The sequence below is a fragment of the Magnolia sinica genome, chromosome 14, assembly GCF_029962835.1.
Source record: "Magnolia sinica isolate HGM2019 chromosome 14, MsV1, whole genome shotgun sequence".
NCBI classification, from domain to species: Eukaryota; Viridiplantae; Streptophyta; class Magnoliopsida; order Magnoliales; family Magnoliaceae; genus Magnolia; species Magnolia sinica.
The window spans coordinates 56,123,266-56,135,305 of record NC_080586.1 but is presented as its reverse complement, the minus strand read 5'-3'; the positions used below and the strand labels follow the sequence as shown (position 1 = coordinate 56,135,305).

The 12,040-nt window shown below is 41.0% G+C and overlaps 1 long non-coding RNA gene across 1 annotated transcript; it reads left to right on the top strand.

Moving 5' to 3' along the window:
* Positions 1 to 10,070: 10,070 nt before the first annotated feature.
* LOC131225809 (uncharacterized) lies at positions 10,071 to 11,211 on the top strand. The gene is made up of 2 exons (XR_009161560.1): positions 10,071 to 10,757; positions 10,876 to 11,211. It is a non-coding gene; the product is annotated as an uncharacterized LOC131225809 (long non-coding RNA).
* Positions 11,212 to 12,040: the final 829 nt, after the last annotated feature.

The following is a 12,040-nucleotide window of genomic DNA, read 5'->3' as shown; positions in this document are numbered from 1 at the left end:
GCATTAGATAAGTATAGTTATGAAGACATACAAGGCATACAAAATAATATATGATGCAGTCTTATTAAATGCATGGATGTATGAGTGCACATCAACTGGGGATGCTCATCCAGTTGGCTTTTGGGCAAAACCCATGCAATGTGGCTGGTCACCAGTGAAAGTACATAGTATATGCGTAGTGCCTAACTCACCAAAAGTGAGTCGATAGTCGATGGTTTAGGAGTAAGCGAAACGATACCCCAACTAAATCCTATAAGGCACGTACTAAAGCATCCAGAATTAACCATCCGTCATCGCCTGAATGCTATGAATGCATGATTATCCTAACCATTATTAATCCGTTACAACTAGCAGGTTTAATAAGCTCAAAGGTCACTACAGGGAGCTCAGAACCCAGCGTAGGCCGACATCTCAAGCATAGTGTCCCATTCCACCATCCCTGGCTCATGAGGCTACCACCTTAAGATGTTTAATAGAACCCAATCGACTAGTGGCTAATCATATTCAGTATATAGGGCTTACCATCGCATGGTTGCATAAAATAAAAAATTGAACTCATCTAGGGCAAATACTAAAACAAAGCCACGTAGGGCGACTATCAAAACTAAGTCACATAGGGCAATTATCAAAACTAAACCACGTAGGGCCAATATCAAAACCATGCGATAAGAAATCGTCTTTAAAAAAAATCATTGGACACAACAACCTTGGATGGTAGGCCCACATCAATGATCAATTTAAACCACTACTCAATAACCACTAAGTCGAAAGCCCATTACGATCACAACCAGTTAAGTTGCATCCTAAGTGTGGTTGTACATTCATGGGTGGGGGTTTTCCACTGATGTACCAGTTTAAGTCCCATAAGCAATCCACAAATAATCCACAAACATGAGATAAATATGCAGGATAAATATTAAGCATGTAATATAACAATTCAATTCCAACAATTAACACTTGTGATTATAAAATGGAGATATCAATTATAAATTAAAATAAAAACTATAACTTAAGCTAATAGGAAAAATGAAAAGCTTAGGGGGAAGAATCATCACCTCATATATCGAATCGCCAACTGGCATTGCTAGGAAGCGCGTGCACCCTCAGAATTGAATCCTATCATGGATTGTGAAGTTGTACGTGAGATCAGGTTTCTATAAAGTATTTATGGTCAAGGTTAATATGACTTAGGGTCTATATTACTTGTTTTTAGGGTTTTAATGTAGGACTTAGGGTTTTATTCTAGAGTTTATTCCTAGACTTAGATTTTTAGGATTTGAACCCTAGTCGGTGTGCAATTAATCTTAATGTTAGTTTAGTAATTATAAAGTATTTATTAATATTAATGTTATATCTTATATTAGCTAACATTTTAATAATGATGGTGCACAAGTCCATAAATATACCGATATTATCTATTATTCTTATAATGACTAATAATCTCCTAAATAATGTAAGTAATAATAATCAGATAATATAACAAGGATTAACACTAATAATCATATTAACAAGGATTAGTCCATAAGGAGGACGATGGTGTTTCCTAAGTCATAACTACCCATAATGAACCTAGTCTTGATGATGGATACAATGATCCACCATAAATCATGAATTTCTACAATTAGGTCCAAACCTAACGTACTATCTACGTTTAGGGTATTGGCTTAGAGTTTAAAATCAAATTCCTATAATTAATTTAAAATAATATTAGAAGTGGAGTAATGATAAACAATGATTATCAGTTAATACTATCAATACTAATCTTATAATAAATAATCTACTAATGATCGCATAAGGAAAATATTATTATTAATAATGTGAATATCTAACACTAACAATTGAGTAGTAGGATTAGTAACGTCCATTAATTATTCTTGACAATAATGATTATTTAATTCTGACAATTCAAATGTACAAAGATGGGAGGTGGGCATAACTAAGTTGAACGGATCAAGAGGCTCTGTCCCAACTGAGTTAACTCGGCTCAATCACAACCACCCATCAATTCTCTCTTCTTCTTTCCATCTGTTTCTTCTTTTCTTTTCCTCCTTCTTCCTGTTTAAACGGGTCCAACAATACCTGGACTCAGCCTCGTACATCAGGCCCTAACTCACAATCCAGCGAGTTGAGTCGAGGGGGTGCAACGGCCCACCTGTGATCATCTATCACCAGTCCAACGATTGGACTAGGCTCGACCCAAGCCCATGGCCCCAAAAGTGGGTTGTTTCACAACCTTAGGGCCCCTAGACCTTCAACTGAGTGCAGCCCACTGAGGTGGGTGGCTGAAAGGCGAGGCCCATCGTGCATGCGTGTGGTGCGGAAATGACGGCAGCAGCAACCCCTGCCTCCCTCTCTCAATTTCTCCTGACTTCCTTTCTATTTTCCTTCCTCCTTCTGTCCAGACGGAGTGGCTGGATTCAGTCCAATAACTCAGTCAAGTTGGAACTCAGACACCGAGTCAGGGATTCAGTTTACTGGAGGTGCAGCTGAACCTCTCTCTCTCATTTTTCCTTCCTCTGTCATCCCCTCCTTCTCCTGTTCTCTTTCTTTTCCTTCTTATCCTTCCTTTCTTCCCTTATATTCTTTCTCCTTGGAAGCCCTAGGATTCTGAGCTCGGATGGAGGTCCGAACAACCGGACCGAGTTGCACAGCGAGCTGCTGCAACCTGGTGAAGCTGGATGGACGCACAGCCGTTCCTTCCTCCCTACTCTCTCTTTCCCATGCTGGACATCTAGTAGCAGACAACAGAAAGGGAGAGGGACAGTGTCCACTCTCACTCTCTCGTTTTCTTTTCTTTCATTCACCTTCCTTCTTCTCCCTCCTTTCTCTCTTTCATCTCTCTGCTTCTCTCTCCTCTCCCTGTTTTTCTCAAGTGCGGCTACTGTGTGAAATGGAAGGTGTAAGCCCCGTATCCTAGACCGTACCGTTCCTTAGGCTTCCCCGGTCTTTCCGGTCGAATTTCGGCAACCTTCGACCTTAATCCAACGTTTGCGCACAATCCTGAGTTACACGTCGTCAACCTGAGTCGACTTGACCCGAGACTTGTATCATTGTGACCGCACTATCGCCATGGTTCCAACGCCGCATCTCACGCGCCAAGGCGATTCCCGGGCCAGGAGACGTGAACCTGCATTCAATTCGAGGAAAACGCCGCGCGCTACAATCTTGAGAAAATCCATCACATCAATCCCATCAATTAAAGTACACATCACACTCCATCACTCACCCATCCCCAAGTACAACCACCCCTCCCCTAAAGTCAACTCTCTCTTAAACAAGTACACATCACACCCATCACACCCATCTCTCTCTCTATTACACCTCTCTCTCTCTCTCTCTCATCTCTCTCATTCTCTAAGCAAGCATCTCACGTCCAAGCAAGCTTCCATGGGAGAGCTTGTGTAGCCCACCTTCTTACCACCCAATCCAACCCTTGGATCATCATCTCAACCGTCGAAATTGTCCCCTGGAATTCTAAATTTGCATAGGCAGAAGGGGTTAATCTAAAGGTGGGTGCTTCTCTCTCTCTCTCTCTCTCTCTCTCTCTCTCTCTCTCTCTCTCTCTCTTCTTTTAATGTCGTGTGGCCCACCTGATGCGTGTGATATATCCACGCCATCCATCACATTGGGCCCACTTTGATGTGTGTGGCTTGTCCACACCGTCCAGCAACTTGGACGGTGAGACCCACCGTGGCGTATGTGAATCATCCACACCGTCCATCCACGGTGGAGCCCATTGGTGTATGTGTTGTATCCATAGCTACCCAGCCCGTGGGGCCCATGTGATATATGTATTATATCCTGGCTGTCCACCATCCAGACAGTGCTGGACGTGGACCTCAGCGTGATGTAGGTGTGATTTATGCACACCATAAACGGTGGAAATCCCACCTTGATATACGATCCATGCCATCCAGCGATCAGGCCTGGATGGAGGAAAATACAAATATCATCTTGATCTAACACGTGTGGCCCACTGGATGTGGGACCACAACGATGGAAGTGTTTTATCCACCGTCCAGTCCCTAGATGGTGGAAATGCATATCTCTGATGATCCAGGCCACCCGTTCAGGGCTGGACGCTGGTCCGTGTAAAAAAAAAAAGGGAGAGGGGGGGGCGCAAGAAAGAAAGAGGAGAAGATGATATATGTTATAATATAATATAATATTATATGTATTGTGATGGCCCCATGTGGGACCCACCACAGTGTACTTATTCCATATCCACGTCGTCTGATTGCACAGGACGTGGGACCCTGCGATGTATGTGGTATATCAAAACTGTCCATCCATTCTAGCCGTGTGGGGCCCACCCCACACGTGTTGCACATGTGGGATGGGACTTACCTTGATATATGTATGTAATGCCCTAAAAATCGGGGGTCGAGCAGAAGTTCAGCTCCTGAGTTCCAACGCATCACTTATGCAACATAGATAATGATGATTGAATGTTGTTCATATTGGTGCATTAAACATGAGTGGGATTATACCAAAACAGCATATCATACTCCAGAGAGTTAACTTTCGCAAGCGGAAGACTGTGATGAATATATAAAATATATAAACTGTTATAAGTCTCCAGAGTATGAACATGATTCCAGGTTAAATATATACACGTATACTCCAAAAATGAACAAAATAAAGATACATGGGTGTTCCAAAGGTGCACAATAACAAGTGTAATGGCATCTATTCAGCATCCCTGTAACCCCGTCCATCAGAACATGGTCTACATAGACCCGCCTAATAGCTACATATAGGAGAAACCCTCCTCATCATCATAAAAGTCCGGCTCTGCCTCATACGCATCGCCATCATCTGAAACTAAAATAGGGTCTGGTGAGTGTTTAAAACACTGTCCCGTAATGTGGGAGTGAGTGATCAACTCAGTGGAACAATAAAGCAAAGGATAACATATTGTCAATTCAGTCAAGCAGTAATGATAACGCAATACGACAATCAGGTCTTAAGTACTCTGATTAATGCAAGAATGATATGAAATAATGATGTATGCCCTCGCCTGCGCTTCCTCAACGACTTCATCTCACGATCGTGCATGAAACACTTCCTCAGTGCTTGACCTGTTACGCCAAACGCACACGTAATGCGGTGCATGAGTGTGATTACCAAGTTCTTATTAGTCCTTTTCATACAGTAGGATTGGGAAGCTAAGGTACCTCCCTTATATCAATTCCCAAACAATGATCCATTTTAGGGTCGTCAGTCCTAGCAAATCTCATACGATGATGTAGTTCTAGGTCACTACAAAGGACTCGTCACCTGATCGGTGTAGGCTTAGTTTGTACTCTGGTTGCTACGAAAAGACTCGTCGCCTCAACACAGTTTCATAGTACACTCGAGGTCACTACCACCCACACCCTATCAACTGGCAGTCTATTTTTGAAGGCTCGTCACCAACTCGATTAGGGACCACAGCCAGGCCACGCAAGGGTAGGGCGATAGCTCGAATACAGTGTCTCATACCACCGTATTCGGCTCACGAGTTTGGGTTACTCACTGGTCACTACAGGGAGGCTCGTCACCCCAGCGTAGGCCAACAGCTCGACCACAGTGTCCCATACCACCATGCCCGGCTCATGAGTCTTAGCGGATCGAGGTACCAAGGTTAAAGGGGTTTTCAGTGATGAGTTTGGTATCTTAGATTCAAGCAGTAGCATCTATACATAGTAAACATACATTAAGCAAATCGTGTTACTTAGCAAGTTTGATTGGTACAAGCGTACGCTGAATTAATCGACATGGAGTGCTAACCACTGTCGACAATTATCGTATGACTTCGATTCACCGAACGTATCACTCGTAGCGAGACTAGCTCAGCTACTCCAACAGAAATTATTACCGATTGTCTGGACTACGTCGTAGTCCCACTCACATTCCAAACAATAACATTCACATATAGTAAGCCAAAACAGCATGTGGCAACTGAAATCAAATACAAATCTCATATGAGCATTTCAACAAACACATAGGATACATGTTAGCATACATAGGCATTTCAATAATACAGCACGTTGTAGCGATATAGGTTACATAAAGGAAACTATAGTCATAGTTAAAGGAATTGAGAATCCTATCTCAACACCCTCATTACATGCATTTCAACAAGTATTTCCTCATTGAGGCATTTTATCAAACACTTAGACTACACATATTACATACAGGTAATAACTTAGTTAAAACACATATTATAGCAAATCCTTTCACAAAGGAAATGCCACGTATACAACAGTCATGTATTTGCAATCGATAGTCATGGCATGCACACATCATAATTCCACATTCATTCAAACATTTCAACAAATACTTGGAATGCATTAAAAACAACATAGTTTTACATATATATGAAATATACAGAAGATATCGTACCTAAGCAATCAATTCAGTCATAAATCATTAACTGACATTGAAAGCCTTGAAAACCATAACCTAAACATTTATAGTTTGCACCTTTCGCCGGTAGACTCGTAACGAACTTAATTTAAACACTAAGCCTTTGTCTACGGCACAATGGCAACCTATAGCATAAAATCGGTTAGCTATTTCATCACTTACACTATTGAAAACCCTTAAACAGATTAGGGTTAGCTTTTCTTACCCAAGTACGGAGTTGGAATCGCTGGAAAAGCGGTACAGGTGCGGTGGTTAAGCACGTGGAGTGATGGAATTGAATCCCATGAAGAAATGCCAACTCTCTCTCTCACTTTCTCTCTCTTTCCTTCTCTTTTCTCTCTTCTCTCTCTTAGGGTTTTCCAAATTCGTATGGAATGAGAGAGAGAGGGTTTAAGGCCCATATATAGGCCCAGAAGTGATGGGAATGGCCCCATGGCCTTTGTATACTTGGGTTATAGCCAAAGATAGACTGTTTCGGTCCAACGGAGCACTTCTGGAGGCCCCTTTTCTACGTGCGGTCGGACTTAAGCTCCCAGACATTGGATCTAGGTTGAGTTAAGTTTTCGATCCGATCGAATTAACAGATCAACAGCGGAGGACCAGTTTCAGTTCAACGGTCACTGGTATCTGATCAGGGCCATAAGTACACTGACATATGTTGGAAATTTTTCCTGATCCGAGGGTGTAATTGGGTCAGATTCCGACAGTCTGAATCCTTAGATTTGGCCTACAAGTGAAACGACTCAATTCACTTAAGTCCCAGTTCATTTCCTAAAGAGATTCGCGTTTCTCACACACTTCGCTCCGAGCTAAAGTTGTGCATTTCTGGATATAATTAGGACTTGATTTTCAAGGTGGTTGTCAAGTCCAGCAAGGCGGTCATAAGCGTATGGTTTCACGTTAATCGAACTTTCGACGTGCGGTGCAGGTCCGATACGGAGTTTCGGCGTGCTCCCGAGAGCAACCGGATTTAGAGATTGATCCTAGGTTTCAGGGTAACGTAGCGTCAGCGATCCTACTGATTTTGGATCTGCAGTTTGTATTGAAAGTTATCCAAGCTAATTCCACAGGTGATTTAGTTAAGCACTTAATTAATCTTCGTCTAATTTCTAAAGGATTTGGTCCTTAGTGATTTCTGCCTGAGGTGGTACTCGGGTCTTTGTACGGATTTTTTTGGAACGTTACAGGGTGGGCCACTAATCTAACTACGAGACAGTCCATAACTTAAGTGGGCCATACCCATTCAATTCGAGCTATTTTGTCTATTCAAGTTAATCCGATGGTTGGATTGACTCATCTTAGTTATTAATAGTCCTAGGAGCCCTAAGAATTATTTCGATGTGATCTGGTAGTCAATATGGGGATAGATGATCCGGTTTGTGTTTCCAAAGGGTGGATAATCCAATGAGACGCTGTAACCTGATGAATGGTGGATCGGGTGTAAGACCCGTATTCTCACCCGTACTGTTCCGTAAATTTTCGCGGTCCTCCCAGTCGAATTTCATCGACCTGCAGGTAGCATTTGCGCACGCTCTTGGGTCATATCCTGTAAATCCGAGCCGACTCAAGCCGAGACCTATATCATTGCGACCGCACCATCGTCGCGGTTCCAACGATGTGTCTCGTGCGTCAATGCGACGCTCAGATTATGAGATCCGGCCTATGCATTATCACGGCCATTGATTGCTTGATCGCGGGACCCACCTATCCCTATTGTTGTACTTTCCTACAAACATAATTACTATGATGTCACCCTAGGGGTGACATCACCCTACCCTACCACCTTACCTTCCCTTTTCCCCATAAGTCAAACTCATTAATTCCCATCACCTTACCATCCCTCTCTCCCATCACTCCCTTACATCATTTCTCTCTTTCACTTCTCTCCATTCCAAGCAACCATGAGAGCCAACGTCCACCTCCATGAGAGAATGCCATGTGTGGCCCACCTTCTTACTTTCCATCTCCACCATCCAAAGTCCATCTCAATCGTCGGAATCGTTTTCTTGGAGCTTTAGATCGTGTTGGCGGAAGAAGTCTAAGAGGATCATGAGGTGGGTGTTCTAGAGTAGATCTTGACCTTTGATGTTTGGTAGAAGTGAGACCCATCTCATGTATGTGATGTGATCATATGAGGGGCCCATAATGGCGGGGTCCCTCCACCATCTGACCTCTCTCTTTATCTCTCTCTCTCTCTATTTTTTTTTATGGCCCACCTGGATGATGTAGCTGTTGAGTCACATGTATGTATGTGGACCCCACCTAGATGGGCATATGGAATCCACCATCCAGATGGATGATTCCTTTAGATGCTCCGTGTCGGGGGAGTTCCTGGTGTCCGCTGTGAGAGACGGGGATCTTCAAGAAGCTAAGGCTCTCTTTGAATATAATCCTCGCCTTGCAAGGTACTCAACTCTCGGCATTCGTAATTCTCCTCTCCATTATTCTACAGCGCAGGGCCACTACGAGGTGATTCATTTAGTTTTTGTTTCCCATTTGATCCTGACTAGTTATTAAATTCATGGGCCTTTGTAGATTTTCTAAACTGATTGTATTGGCCTTTTCCTTTAGATTGTTTCTCAATTGGTTGAGGCTGGCGTTGATGTTAATCTTAGGAATTATCATGGGAAGGTAATATCAATCTTTTCTATTTATGCAAATTAGACGATTTTCTTCTGTTTTTTCAACTTGTTCTTTTTTAGCATTTACTACTTAGAACCCTTCAACAACAACCAAAAAGAAAAACGTAGAAGTTGGAAGTAAAAATATTTTGGTATCAATTTATACTTCATTTTGAATTGCCCATCACCTACATTTTCCATTCATCAATCTGTAATAAGAGGATTGCTACTGTGACAAAAAATTCATGTCAAGTCTGTGCTAATTGTCAGAAAATAAAACCTGATGCTAATTCTGTGCAAGTCTAGCAAAGCAAGATTTGATTGGCAAAACAGAATTCATACTGAATCAGTGGAAACGTTATAATTTAGGGACCAGCAAGATAGATTCTAACAAGCAAACAGAGGATCCATCTTTCATTTTTATGTGGGCTAAGGTTTTTAGAGATATCAACTCACCTGAGGAGTGGCATGGACTGCAAATCCATTAACGATGTGATTTTGAAAGAAAGATAAATTAGTAGATCCAATTCCACTTTTATTTCTGATGTATTCATGGCTTTTCAAATGACATTCTCCATTTATTTATTTTCTACTTTGAAATGGTGTTTGTATTTTGATTATTATTGTCATTATTTTCTTAAAGCAATTTCTTCATGGGTGTTGAGTTTTTGTGAAGTGTAGAATGCTTTTATTGTGAAATTAGATGCATAAACTGGATCTCAAAGAGAAGAAGCTGTATTGGATTTTCTTTAATTTTGCAGTTGAGGTAAGCCTTACTGTTTCTTAGATTTTTAAACAGGGAGATTTCTAACCTGGTACAGGACATGAATTTACTTCCTGTGCGTAGCTCAAGAATGGGATACCTTGCACAATGATCTGGTGATCCTTGAAGTTCACTATGTTATAAAGATGCAACGGTCATAATACTGAGGTCATGGTTTTTTCCTCATTGCACTATGTTATAATATCTGTACTTTTTCGTTCTTTGAGAGAATTTTGAGTGGAAATGGAATCACTATGGGCCCCCTGGAACTCCATTACTTCTGCACTAGTCTTAAGTGATAATGGCCATACATCCATGTGTTCTTTTAGCTGTGGTTTGAGCATGGTAGGCCAGCAGTTGTATCTTGGAACATAAGGCTCCAATTTATCTAGCTCCAGATAATGGTGACATGCTGGTGAGGTAAAATAGATCATTTTAAATTCTATAAAACATGGCTATATGGTGACTGCGAGTTGATAAGGCTTGGACTCTGATTTCTCCTTTCTTTTCCATAGTAATGATTTTTTTTTAAATTTTTTTTGTGGAGTTCTTCTTCTTTGTTTCTGCAATGGTATGCTGATTTCTCTTAAGTCGACATCCTGATGGTTTAAGTGTTTGGAACTGAGGTTGGTGTTTTCTCTCGGGTTCTCATCATGTTTAGGAATTGGGCTCCTTAAGCTGGTCGTGTTGGGGGTCTTACTATACAGGGGACGGTTTTTGTAGAGCTGTTGTTTCTTTTAGTTCCTTTTCGTTCTCTCTTTTGTTGTATTTTCTTTTCTTTTGGTAGTCTATTCTCTCTCTCTCTCTCTCTCTCTCTCTCTCTCTCTCTCTCTCTCTCTCTCTCTCTCTCTTGTTTTGTTCAGGCTGGTGCTAAACATGTTTATGCGGTGGAGGCATCTGAAATGGCAGAATATGCATGCAGGCTTATTGCTGGGAATCCATCATTGAGAGAATGGATTACGGTGTGATTTTATTTTGCAGTTTAAACTTAATACCTGAATTTTTTGAGTTCTTTGCCGAACTCACCTGGTTGCTACATTGTTCTAATTTTCGTGAGGGTTTTTGTTCTTTATATTACAGGTGATCAAAGGTAAAGTTGAGGATGTTGAATTGCCTGAGAAAGCAGGCATTCTGATTTCTGGGGCTATATGATTCAGAAGGGTGTTGCAGGGAGCACAGATCCATTGCCAAAATATTAGATCTGAGGCAACATGATTGTGTTGAGATTTCCATCTTATTTCCATGGTTTCTCTGTTTGTGTTGAGATTTCAAGTGTCTTGGACTAAGGGAAAAAACCCATCTCTATTTTTCTTCTTTCCTTTTCTTTTCTTTATGTTTTTTCATGTTTTATGGATTGGGATTCCAAGTCTATTTGACTGAGAATTGAAGACTCTTTCTGGGTTTTCTTGGGTTTTATTTTAGAGGAAAAACCCATTACAATATTGTAGCTAATGTTGTGGATCTGACTGACTATGCACAGGTTTATGAATGGGTTAAAATAAATGATTTAGCCTTAGTTGTTGACAATTGAAGTTAAAAGTGAATTTAGCTTCAGTTGATGCCAACAAAGGCTAAATCTATCTTTAGTCTCAGTTTTGCCTCAATTACCTAAATTGAGACTATAACTCCCGTGGCTAAAGGCTTTAGCCTCGGTTGTTGAAAACCGGGTTTAAAAATAGATTTAGCTTCAATTGGAGGCAACTGAGGCTAAAATTTGGATTTAGCTTCAGTTGGAAACAATGGAGGCTAAAATTTTGATTTAGCCTCATTTCGAGAAAACTGAAGCTAAAAAGGTTCTTTAGCCTCACTTGAAGAACCGAGGCTATAAAAGTTACTTTAGCCTCGGTTGCTAAAACTGAGGCTAAAGCCTTTAGCCACGGGGGTTTCAACTTCGGTTTGAACAACTGAGGCAAAACTGAGGCTAAAGGCTTTAGTCTCAGTTTTTAACCTTTTTAGCCACAGTTTTGAACTGAGGCTAAAGCCCCCTTTTCTTGTAGTGATTCTAGAGTTTATTCCTAGACTTAGATTTTTAGGATTTGAACCCTAGTCGGTGTGCAATTAATCTTAATGTTAGTTTAATAATTATAAAGTACTTATTAATATTAGTGTTATATCTTATATTAGCTAACATTTTAATAATGATGGTGCACAAGTTCATACATATATCAATATTATCTATTATTCTTATAATGACTAATAATCTCCTAAATAATGCAAGTAATAATAATCAGATAATATAACAAGG